Source organism: Rutidosis leptorrhynchoides, chromosome 2, assembly GCF_046630445.1.
Source record: "Rutidosis leptorrhynchoides isolate AG116_Rl617_1_P2 chromosome 2, CSIRO_AGI_Rlap_v1, whole genome shotgun sequence".
In the NCBI taxonomy this organism is placed as follows: Eukaryota; Viridiplantae; Streptophyta; class Magnoliopsida; order Asterales; family Asteraceae; genus Rutidosis; species Rutidosis leptorrhynchoides.
The window spans coordinates 481951466-481958300 of NC_092334.1; positions in this window are offsets into that span (position 1 = coordinate 481951466).

Genomic DNA, 6835 nt, shown 5'->3' on the forward strand with positions numbered 1-6835 from the left:
AAATTTCGGATTAAATGGTGTTTAGGTGTAGAAATTTACCGTTTTTCTTGAGTAATTCTTAGATAGCATCCTTCTCAACATGATTTTAGCAAAAGATTTGGTGATTAACGGTTAAAAATTGTGATTTTGGGGGGGTTTTTTTCGTGTTTTTCGGGTGCAGTTTTTCGAGCTGTATTTTTGGGTTGAGGAGTATGAAACTGATCAGTTTGCAGCTCTTATTTTTTTTTCTGTAATCCGGCTCCTCCGCGAGTCGCGGGGATTAACCCTCCAAACTCCGCGACTCGCGGAGTTTGGTATATTTTTTATTTTTTTTTTATAATCATTAACTAATTAAAACAATTAAGTAATTAATTTTAAAATTTTGTTTCCCTTGTTATTTAGGACGAGGTCGTTTCAGATCGATGTCCTAGTCCGTCCTTCGACAAAATTTTAAAATTTGTCTTTTTGTAGCGATTGTTTTAAAAGCTAAGATTTTTTTTTGGGTTTTTTCAATGTTTTTGGCATACTTTAATTCAATAAGATTAAAAATAATGATAATAAAAGTTCTCGTCCCTCCCTCGGGTAAAGCAATTTCGGTTCAAAGACCTAGTCTTCAACTTACGACGAATTTTAAAAATCATATTCTTAACTTAATGAGATAAAGTAAATTTTTGTTTTTAAATTCACACAACTTAAATATAAAATTCAAAATTAATATTAAAAATTCACACCAAACTTAAAATTTGAAATGCATAAAATTAAAAATTAATATTTTAAAAATTAAAAATTCACACCAAACTTAATTTAAAAATTTATAAATTCATATCAAACTTATATTAATTTTTCAAATATTTACAATTTTAAATATATTGTTTTTATAAAGTTTACAATATTAATTTAAGATTTAAATATTAATTTTAAAAACATGGTAAAAATAAAAAATCTTTTTGTCTTTTTATCCCACTTTAATCAATCAAATATTATCAAAAATATGCGCCCCTCTTTTTGGTAAAGTAATTTCGGTTCCAAGACCTAATTTAACTCATGACGAATTTTTGAAATATTTTGGGTTGATTGATTAAAGATATTTATACCTTAAGAATAAACGTTAAATTTCGCAGTGATGTAATAAATTTTTGAATGATATCAATAATTTCGGTCGCCAAACCTAATTTTATTTAATACCAATTTAATACTTTTTAGCGAACAAATTAGCGTTTATTATCAAAAGGTTAAAAATAAAAATAAAAATAAAAATAAAAACTGTACAGACATACCTGTGAAATAGATTTCTTAGTTATATGATCTATCCCATTCATAAGATAGTCGGTTTAATTGATTTTCCATGGCTACATAGGCGTAACCTCGAGCATTCAGTATCTTTTCTTCTAAACATATGAACGGTCCGTCTCTGCATAAAGTAAAAAATTCGGTATTTGAATAGGTTTGATTATTTGAACATTTACCTCCATGTGACCATTTTCCGCATTTGTGACATCTTTCTAGGTGTCGTGCTCTTCTTTTTGCTGCGGATTTTGATTTTCCTTTACCAAATTGTAACTTATTATCTTCGCATCTGGATTCTTTTCTAACTCCGTCCATTCTTTCTCTGATTACTGATACTATTTCACTCGGGAGTATGTCATTATTACGTTTAGTGATCAAAGCGTGTAGCATTAGACCATGGTTTAGTTCACAGGCAGTCTTCATTTCGTAAAAACCTAAAAAAAAAATAAAAATTCAGAATGGGGGGAGAAGACTAGTTCTTTAGGGTCTGCTAGGGAAAGACCATTCGGGTTCCATTTTCGAGAACTACACGAAAACAGACAATCTAACTCTAACAGAAATACATATTATCCTTTAAAGACTTGATTCTCCCCACACTTAGTTAGCTGTGGTGTCGAAATTGTGATTAACTTCGTTGTCGACTTCCATCGGACCATGTATGTAATGTTTAACTCTGTGACCATTAACTTTAAATTCAATCCCATTTGAATTTATTAATTCTATCATTCCGTATGGGAAAACTTTTTTGACTATGAATGGTCCAGACCATCTTGATTTCAATTTTCCAGGAAATAGCTTGAATCGTGAATTGAAAAGAAGAACTCTGTCTCCTTCTTTAAATTCTTTTGAACTTCTGATTCTTTTATCATGCCATTTCTTCGTTCTTTCTTTATAGATTAACGAATTTTCGTATGCTTCATGTCTTAATTCTTCTAATTCATTTAGTTGACTTAATCGTAGACGTCCGGCTTCATGTAAATCAAGATTACATGTCTTCAAAGCCCAAAATGCTTTGTGTTCAATTTCTACTGGAAGATGACATGCTTTTCCATAAACAAGTCTAAAAGGTGTGGTTCCAATTGGAGTTTTGTAGGCTGTTCTAAAAGCCCAGAGTGCATCCTCCAATTTAATGGACCATTCCTTCGGATTTGATCCTACGGTTTTCTCTAGAATACGTTTTAAAGCTCGGTTGGTATTTTCAACTTGTCCACTTGTTTGTGGATGATATGCGGTGGAGATTTTATGAGTTACTCCATATCTTTTAAGAACTTTCTCAAGTTGATTATTACAGAAATGAGTACCCCGATCACTTATTAAAGCTTTCGGTGTTCCAAACCTTGCAAAAAGACGTTTTAAAAAGTTGACTACAACTCGTGCATCGTTAGTTGGGAGAGCTTGTGCTTCCGCCCATTTAGATACATAATCAATGGCTACGAGTATATATAGATTATTATCAGATTTTGGAAATGGACCCATAAAGTCAATACCCCAAATGTCAAATACTTCACATACTTGGATGACATTTTGTGGCATTTCATCACGTTGACTTATTTTTCCGGCCCTTTGACATGCATCACAGGATTTGCAAAGAAGGTGTGCGTCTTTGTAAATTGTAGGCCAATAGAATCCAGCTTCATAAACTTTTCTTGCTGTTAGTTGAGGCCCATAATGCCCTCCTGTTGGTCCTGTGTGACAATGGTTTAAAATTTTACTAGCTTCATCTCCAAATACACATCGGCGTATTATTCCATCGGGACAACTTTTAAACAGGTGTGGATCTTCCCAGAAATAGTGTTTTATATCACTGAAGAATTTCTTTCGTCTTTGGTACGATAATCCTTTTTCAAGGATTCCACAAACTAAGTAGTTTGCATAGTCTGCAAACCATGGAATTTCTTTATAATCTATCTTCAATAGATATTCATCAGGAAAGTTGTCTTGTATGGCTGATTCATTCAGAACTTCTAATTCGGGATTTTCAAGACGAGAAAGATGATCAGCGGCGAGATTTTATGCTCCTCTTTTATCTCGGATTTCAATATCAAACTCTTGTAAGAGTAAGATCCAACGGATTAATCTTGGTTTAGCATCTTGTTTTGAAAATAGGTATCTAAGAGCAGAATGGTCGGTATAGACCTCCGTTTTTGCTAGAACGAGATATGATCGAAATTTATCAAAAGCAAAGACAATAGCAAGGAGTTCTTTTTCAGTAGTTGTATAGTTCGTTTGTGCTCCTTGTAACGTCTTACTAGCATAATATATAGGTTGAAATCGTTTTTCAATCCTTTGTCCTAAAACGGCTCCCATTGCAAAATCACTTGCATCGCACATTAGTTCAAATGGTAGATTCCAATTTGGTGTTATCATGATTGGTGCATTAGTGAGTTTCTCTTTAAGAATATTAAAAGATTTGATACACTCATCTGAAAAGATGAATGGAGCATCCTTTTCTAGGAGTTTATTCATAGGAGTGGCAATTTTAGAAAAATCTTTTATGAAACGTCGGTAAAAACCGGCATGCCCTAGAAAACTCCTAACTCCTCTAACATTGGTGGGATGTGGAAGTTTAGCAATTACATCTACTTTAGCTCTATCCACTTCAATTCCTTCTTTTGAAATTTTATGTCCAAGAACGATGCCTTCTTTAACCATGAAATGGCATTTCTCCCAATTAAGTACTAGATTTGATTGTTTGCATCTAATTAGCATTCGTTCCAGATTAACTAGACATGATTTAAATGTATCACCGAAGACTGAAAAGTCATCCATGAATACTTCCATGCATTCTTCTATCATGTCGTGAAAAATCGCCATCATACACCTTTGAAAGGTTGCAGGGGCGTTATAAAGTCCAAATGGCATGCGTTTGTAAGCAAAAGTACCATAAGGGCACGTGAATGTGGTTTTCTCTTGATCTTCGGGTGCTATTGGAATTTGAAAATATCCGGAAAATCCATCTAGAAAACAATAGTAACTATTTCCGGCTAATCTTTCCAACATTTGATCTATGAAAGGTAAGGGAAAGTGATCTTTTCTGGTGGCGTCATTTAATTTTCTATAATCAATACATACACGCCATCCTGTTACAGTCCTAGTAGGAATAAGCTCATTTTTCTCATTTGTAATGACAGTCATGCCACCCTTCTTAGGTACGCATTGAACTGGGCTTACCCATGGACTATCAGAAATTGGATATATCAAACCTGCATCTAGCAGTTTAATAATCTCTTTCTTAACTACATCTTGCATATTAGGATTTAGTCTTCGTTGGCGTTGCACATACGTTTTATGACCTTCTTCCATAAGGATTTTATGTGTGCAATACGAAGGACTTATTCCTTTAATATCATGAATCTTCCATGCAATGGCTGGTTTATGAGCTTTCAACACAGAAATGAGTTGTGATTTCTCATTTTCAGTAAGAGAAGACGATATTATTACAGGTAATTCAGATTCACCATGTAAATAAGCGTATTCCAAATGGTTTGGAAGTGGCTTTAACTCTAATTTCGGAGGTTCTTCTATCGATGATTTATATCGATATCTGTCTTCTTCTTTTAGCATTTGAATTTCTTCTGTTGTTGGTTCATATCCATTAGCTATAAGTGTAGCTAACATTTCACCTTCATCAATTGGTTCATTACCTTCTCCTAAAGAACATTCTCCTGTTCCTTGTAATTCTGGAAATTCTTCTAATAATTCTGCATGTGCATCTATAGTTTGAATATAATAACATGTATCATCTGCAGATTGTGGTTGTTGCATTGCTCTATCAACTGAAAAGGTAACACTCTCATCTTCTATACTTAGGGTCAATTTCTTACCGAACACGTCTATCATTGCTTTAGCCGTGTTTAAGAATGGTCTTCCTAATATGAGAGGAACCTGAGAATCTTCTTCCATGTCCAAAATAACAAAATCTACTGGAAATACTAAAGTACCAACTTTAACTAGCATGTTCTCCATTATCCCTCTAGGATATTTTATTGATCTATCGGCTAGTTGTATGCTTATTCTGGTTGGTTTCAATTCTCCAAGGTCTAGTTTAGCGTATAGTGAATACGGCATTAAATTTATACTAGCACCTAAGTCTGCCAATGCTTCTATTGAACTAAGACTACCCAGAAAACATGGAATTGTGAAACTTCCTGGATCAGATAGTTTTTCTGGTATCTTATTCAACAGCACTGCTGAACAATTAGCATTCATAGTAACAGCCGAGAGTTCTTCCATTTTCTTTCTATTTGAGATTAGATCTTTCAGGAATTTAGCATATCTTGGCATTCCTGAAATCACATCAATGAAAGGAAGATTTACATTTATCTGTTTAAACATATCCAAGAATTTGGATTGCTCGGCTTCAAGTTTCTCTTTCTTCATTTTACTCGGGTAAGGAAGTGGTGGTTGGTATGGTTTAACATAAGGTTTATCCTTAACTTTGTTATCTTCATTAACCTTCTCAACTACCGGTTCTTTTTCCTTATCTTGATCAGGTTGTGGTTCTTGTGGAGTAGGAATAGTTTCATCAGAAGTTACAGGTATTTCAGGTGGTTTAAGTGTTGTACCACTTCTTGTGGTAATGGCTTTAGCTGTTTCATTTCGGGGGTTAGCATTTGTATCGCTTGGTAAACTTCCCGGTTTTCTTTCACCTATTAACCTTGCTAGGTTACTTACTTCTTGTTCCAGATTTTGAATAGAAGCTTGTTGATTTCTAAATGCTTGAGCATTTTGTTCATTTGTTTGTTTTTGAGATGTGAAAAACTGCGTTTGAGTTTCAACTAGCTTCGTCATCATATCTTCTAAATTCGGCTTTTTATCATCGGTTTGTTGTGGTGGTTTGTTTTGAAAATTAGGTCTTTGCTGATTGTAAGTATTATTGGATATTTGTTGATTGCTAGGACCTTGTTGGTTGTTGTATGGAATATTTCGGTTATAATTCTGGTTTTGATTGTAAATCGGTCTTGGCGGTTGATAATTATTCTGATAATTATTTCCAGGCCTTTGGTTTATGTATGAAATATTCTCTCTTTGTTCCATTGTTAATTCAATACTGAGACAATCTTTTGTCAAATGTGGTCCTCCACACTGCTCACAACTAATTCGTATTGAGTGAATATCTTTAGTCATCTTTTCCATTCGTCTCTCCACAGCATCTATCTTTGCGGAAATGGAATCTAAGTCATGACTAGAATCGGCTCTAGCTGCTTTAGATGATCTAATGATATCTTTTTCTTGGTGCCACTCATGTGAGTGGGAAGCAGTGTTATCAATAATTTTGTAAGCATCAGTTTCGGTTTTCTTCATAATAGAACCACCAGCTGCTATATCTATGTCTTTTCTTGTAGTGATGTCGCATCCTTGGTAGAATATTTGTACTATTTGACAGGTGTCTAAACCATGTTGCGGACATCCTCTTAACAACTTTCCATATCTTGTCCACGCCTCATATGGAGTTTCATTTGGCTTCTGTGTGAACGTAACAATTTCTGCTTGAAGTCTTACGGCTTTAGATGCAGGAAAGAATTGTTTAAGAAATTTGTCAACTAAAACGTCCCATGTATCGATCGCC